Source organism: Sorghum bicolor, chromosome 4 (assembly GCF_000003195.3).
Source record: "Sorghum bicolor cultivar BTx623 chromosome 4, Sorghum_bicolor_NCBIv3, whole genome shotgun sequence".
Lineage (NCBI taxonomy): Eukaryota > Viridiplantae > Streptophyta > Magnoliopsida > Poales > Poaceae > Sorghum > Sorghum bicolor.
This window is the reverse complement of record NC_012873.2, coordinates 6871833-6878237: the sequence shown is the minus strand read 5'-3', so window position 1 is coordinate 6878237 and position 6405 is coordinate 6871833. Positions and strand designations below refer to the sequence as shown.

Genomic DNA, 6405 nt, shown 5'->3' with positions numbered 1-6405 from the left:
TAAAACAACAATTTATAATTTAGAATGGAAAGGGTATTACATCGGCTTACCGTGAGTGCGAAGAAGAAAATATACTAACCACTATTGACGTACTATTCGGCAACTGTTAGCACGTACATAACATTGAATCGGAGGACAGAGTACCATGTACTCTAGTGTTCTAGTGTGGAAGGAGCAAATGTTGTAGTAAGTATTTTTAATAGAACAAAATCGTTTGACAATTTCATTATTAGATCAAACAGAAACAATACAAAAAGCTACAACAGAGGAGATACGGGCTAAACAAAGACACCCAAACTGCTTCTTTGTAGGACTGTAATAAGGGTACAATAATAGAGAAAGTTGTTGTTCTCGTTCTTGCACATAGACCTTAGGCCCATAGGCATTTTTGGGCATTTGGCATACACAACTAACGTCTATGGACAGACCTCAATGAGTGATCGAGACTCAAATATATGGCTAATCTTATATCCACTAAACCCTGCATCCAAGAATAACTTATTCCACTTTTCCTCATCTCGCTCTTCACCCATTGTTAGCATCATCATGCATAGATCCATCAAAAGTTGGGCTTCCAGTGACTGTTTTGGATGTCGATCTCGCCACTGTACCACCTTTCCTTTTGGTTCTCGAGTAGAAATAGCTAACATTGATTGTTTTAAGATTTTAACACAATCGTCACTCAAGTTATGCAACACAGAGTTCATCAATAGTTTTTATCTAAAATAAATATTAATAGTTTTTATATATATTATTTGATCAAAGTTAAAAGTGTTTGGCTTCTCGGGGAGAAAGAACTACACTTTATTTTAGGATGGAGGAGAGTAATAATAAAAGTGTTCGGCAATAGCATGTACTTCCTCCATTCCAAATTGAATCTTGGAGAGAAAGTATTTTCATATTTGACCAAAATTATAGAGAAAAATACTAAAATTCATAATATAAAGTGAGTATACTATAAAAATATAATTAAAGAAGAATCTAATGATACTTAGTTGGTATTATAATAATAATTATTTTATTATATAAATTTGATCAAACTTAGGATAGTTTAACTCTCTAAGATTCTTGAAATGACTTACAATTTTGAATAGAGGGAGTACACAACAACGTTAGATTGGAGGACAGAGTACCATGTACTCTAGTGTTCTAGTGTGGAAGGACTAAATGTTGTAGTGAGTATTTTAAATGGAACAAAATCATTTGACAATTCTATTATTAGATCAAACAGAAATAATACAAAAAGCCACAATAAAGAAGGTACAGGCTAAAGAAAGACACTCGAACTGCCTGGGCATGATAATGATACAATAGAGAAAGCCATTGTCCTCATTCTTGCACATAGACCTTAGCCCCATAGACATTTTTGGGCATTTGGCACAACTAACATCTATGGATAGACCTCGATGAGTGATCGAGACCCAAATATGTGGCTAATCTTATATCCACTAAACCCTGCATCCAAGAATAACTTATTCCACTTTTTCTCATCTCGCTCTTCACCCGTTGTTAGCATCATCATGCATAGATCCATCAAAAGTTGGGCTTCAAGTGACTGTTTGGACGCCGAGGTGACCACCGTATCTATGATTACCACCTTTCCTTTTGGTTCTCGAGTAGAAATAGCTGACATTGATTGTTTTAAGATTTTAACACAATCCTCGTCGCTCCAGTTATGCAACACAAACTGTAATAAGATAGTTTACCAAACTCATGAGTTCACCAGTTAAGAATTGTGATAAAGATAGCATTAATATATAAAGTCATAAACCTATATATAAATAGCACAACTGTAATAAATAACCACGTGCATATCTTCAAAAATGAAATGAAATGAGGTAAATAAAACTGATCAAAGTTGACAACAGTTTTGTAACAACTATTCCCCAAGCACTTGTTGTGTACGTGCTAACCGTTGCCGAGCACGTCCACAGTGGTTAGGATATTTTATTCTTCATCTCTCACAATAAGCATAATAGATACGTATAAGTAGAAAAAATGCACAAAGTTAGTATTGATGATACTAACTTAAGGGGGTCACTATTTTCCAAGTCAATGGACCATTGTCGGGCCTAAACACGGCGTCACTGTCTATTCCCAGACCCAACATTGATAGGTACCACTATGAGTACTAGATCCGACATTGATAGGATGATGGCCACTATGGCCTCATTTCCATTTTTATCAACATATATTTGTTTATTGAATTTAAATAGAGATTGATAGGATGTTTTGTATATATTATTTGATCAAAGTTAAAAGTGTTTGGTTCTCAGGAAGAAAGAACTGCATTTTATTTTAGGACGGAGGGAAGTAATAATTACTGAATACCTTGAGTAACACAACATCAGCCGAAGGGACGAACTTCATCATGTCCCCTGCAACAAACTCCACCGTACCATGAACAGGCACCTTGTCTACCACCTGGGGAAGCTCCAGCACCGAACACCTCACATGCGGGAAGGCCTTTGCAATGGCCTTAGCCATAGTCCCATCGCCGCCTCCGACATCGACGAGAGACGTTACCCCGGCAAACGTCCCGCCGCACCGGCGTGCGAGGATCTTCCGCCACGAAGCGGCTGTCGGCGGCCATCGCCTCATTGAACGACGCGCCGAACTCCAAATCACGGCCGCCCATAACTCCATAGAATGTCGCCCCATGCGCCATCACGAACGGCGTCTCCGCCGCAGCATGGTCGTCGTCGTCCTCACTCTGCAGCCACTCGGGGAGGCATTGAGACGCCGCAAAATTGAACGGTGAAGTGACGGTGACCGTGAACTGCGACTGGCATGCCGTGCCACCGCCGTCGATGTCCTCCTCCACGAGGAGGCGTGAGACCGGGGTGAGACAGTACACGCCTGGCTCGCCCTCTTTGAATATTCCTGAGACGGCTAACAGCTTCATGAGGCGAGACACGCATGGCCATTTGCTTGGAGGGACAGGGAGAGAGGCGTGGAGGTCAGATAGGGAGGCAGCACCGCCGCAGCGATGGATGGCGGTGGGGATTCCGAGCTTGATGGCGCTTTGCAGCGCCATGGATTTGAGGTAGGCGAAGCTGTGGCACCAAATTAAAGCTCGGCATGAGCTTGGAGAAGTTCATCACTGGTAGTGGTAGGGGTAGGCATCATGGGTGGCGTAGAAGAATTATGGCTGTGAGGCGATCTGAGGAGCTTGAGAGAGGAAGTTGGATGAGCTGGTTTTGTAAAGATGAGATGCAAAGCAAGCTATTTCTAGACACGACGATACTTACTATCTCCATGCAGATATCATTAAGATCTCAAATCACTGAGAATCTTCGATAATGAGAATTTGCATGGCCATATTCGGCATGGTATCCCGTGGGAACTCAGAACTCGATAAGATGTCACATGGGTGTGTTCAATAATGACAATTCACATGGCCGCAGCATGGGCATCTACAGCTCGGAGACACACATGGCCATACCATCTGTAAGTTCTTGAAATCCACGACAAAGACGACTAAATGGACAATTTATACAACTCACGGATAGAAGTCATCTGTTTGACTGCCTGTAAGTGATATAATGTTTACATGTAGTCATAATCAATTATGAATATCATTTAGTGTACCATTTTATTCTATTTGATACAACACGACTTCCCATGTACAAGCAACCAAAGATTACAAAAAATATTATAATTGTAAAAAGAGTAAAGTCCATCAGCGGTCCCAAAACTTGTTCGGATGTGTCATCCCGGTCCTTAAACTCGCAAAACGACCGTTTAGATACCTAAACTTGTTCGGTTGTGTCATCCTGGTCCCTAAAATTTAAAAATCTCCCATATAGGTCCTCAAACTTGCTCAGTTGTGTCATACCGGTCCCTAAACTTATTTTTAAGTCTCATCTAGGTCAAAACCGGACAAATCTAAAAACTCTATATTGAAAATAACTCATAACTTTTTCATATGAACACAAATAAAGATAAACTTTATGTCAAAATTGTAGATACCAACACGATCTACAACTTTGCAGTTGGAAAGTTTTTAAACTAAAATCGTTTAGGGTCCCAAAATATTTTTATAAGTTTATAGATTTTGAAATTTAAAATTTAAAAATAAATTTTATAACACTAAATGACTTCAAATAAAAACTTTTCAACTACAAAGTTATAGCTTGTGCTGAGGACTATAACTTTGGTATAAAGTTTGTCTTTATTCAACTTTATATGAAAAAGTTATGAATTATTTTTTGATATAGAGTTTTTAGATCGCTTTGTTTTGATCCATATGAGATTTAAAACCAAGTTTAGGGACCAGAATGACACAGCTAAACAAATTTGATTTCTAAGTTTAGGGACCGAAATGATATAACTGAACAAGTTTAGGGACCGAGATGACACAGACAAACAAGTTCGAGGACCTAAACGATCGATTTGTGAGTTTAGGGACCGGGATAACACGACAGTACAAGTTTAAGGATCGATGGTGGACTTTACTCTTGTAAAAAACTCTCTTTCACACGAGAAATTTGTGATTATAGGACTTCAATCGCGTGGGTTTCGCTATAATAGGACTAAACATTTGCTTTACTAAAATGACTCCTGAATCATTACCACTTTGCTATTATAACATTTGGAACTTAAATTAGACGTTTTGTACTCAAATGTCTTCTAAATTTGAAATATTTTCAATTAATAGCCATATTGTCCCTAGGGGCTAATAAACAGCCTCGCCTGGCCGGCTGCTGCGCCTGGCCTGCTGCTGCTATGCAAGTTCAGCTGAGGAAATGCCCTCCACCAGCCCAAGTTCATCGGACGCACTGGAGAAAGCCGCCACCTGTGCATCTGCTGCTGGCCGACTGAAATTCAGCGATTTACGAATCTGGCAACGCAGCACCAGGACTGACTCAAATATATTTCATTGACGAATAACTTGTTACTCTTAGCGCCTGGCCGACTGCTGCTGCATGCCTGGCCGGCTGCTGCTGCATGCCTGGCCGGCTGTTGCTGCTTGTCACAACCACAAATATAACACAAATAAGCAAAAATATAGATCCAAGCCATAGATTCAACTATTATTATAACACAAACAAGATCATCTAATAAATCCACTGTTTGTAGCAATCACAACCACATGTTATAAGACAATACTCCAAGGTGCATGAGTAAAACACGAGTTTACATCTCATCAAACACTAAGGCCGTGTTTAGTTCCTTGTGGGAAAAATTTCGCCACACTGTAGCACTTTCGTTTGTTTGTGGTAATTATTGTGTAACCATGCACTAACTAGGCTCAAAAGATTCGTCTCGTAAATTTCGATCAAACTGTGCAATTAGTTTTTTTTGTCTATATTTAAAATTTTCTATGCATGCGTCTAAAGATTCGATGTGACGGAGAATCTTGAAAAATTTTGAGTTTTTGGGTGAAAGTAAACAAGGCCTAAAAAAATTCATTCGATGCGTAGCTTCCTCTTGGGAGTCATCTTCTTTGGTGCCGCAGTCATAGTCATGGGAGTACTAGCGTCGTGTTGTGAAGATGTGCCCTCTCCCAATAACATTGCAAGTTGCTGCACATAAATTGGAATCATAATTAGATATATGAAAACACTACTACTGTATGGTTTATTTGTAATAAAAAATTACCTTCTTGTCACTCTCCCTGGACTATCACGTAGGATTTGTTCTCTAGTAGGCCTCAATGGCGTGCTAGATTCTGGTGGTAGCTCTCTTGTAGCATTCTTCCTAGGTTGCTCAAAGCTCAAGTTTGGTTTCGATAATTAATGACATCAAGTTTCTAACGCCTTGTGTCTAAGTGATTTGAATTACGCATAGCAACACATGTGATGAAGGAGCAAGGTGGCATAGAAAGGTGGCCACATGATCACAAAGAGATGAAGTATGAAGTGGAGATCATGATGATAGACAAAGGAGTAAAGTGATCAAGGTAAATGTATAAACATAGGGTTTTGTTTTTGCCGGTCTAAGTTGAGTAGAGAAGTGATTGACCGGATTTAGGATAGATAGTCGATTATCAAGAGAGGAAATCACGGTCATCTCTCGAATCAAGTGCTACTAGGTCCATATCTTGAGTATATGCATTAGGATCTAGTAAAGTGCTAACCTAACTCCTTTGATGAAATTGTTTGTGAAATGCTAACACACACGCACTTTGGTGGTGGACACTTGGTGGTGTTAGCACATTTGCAAAGGAGGTAGAGTTTCTAGGGTTGAGAGGAGTTTAGGTTCCTCTCTCTCTCCCGTCGAGCTTGTGAGACGGGATTCGACGCTTTTGAGAAAATGAAAAGCATATTTTCTATTGCGTCGATGGAATTCTTTAGAAAGTCGCGGGAGTGTTTCACCGGACGCAGTGCACGGAGGCACCGAACGCTGGCTTTAGCGTCCGGTGTGCTGTCAGTGCTTGGCTCTGTTAGGGTTGAGCACCGG

The 6405-nt window shown here is 40.0% G+C and overlaps 1 pseudogene; it reads right to left on the bottom strand.

The window, feature by feature from the left end:
* Positions 1190-3300, bottom strand: LOC8082917 (annotated as a pseudogene).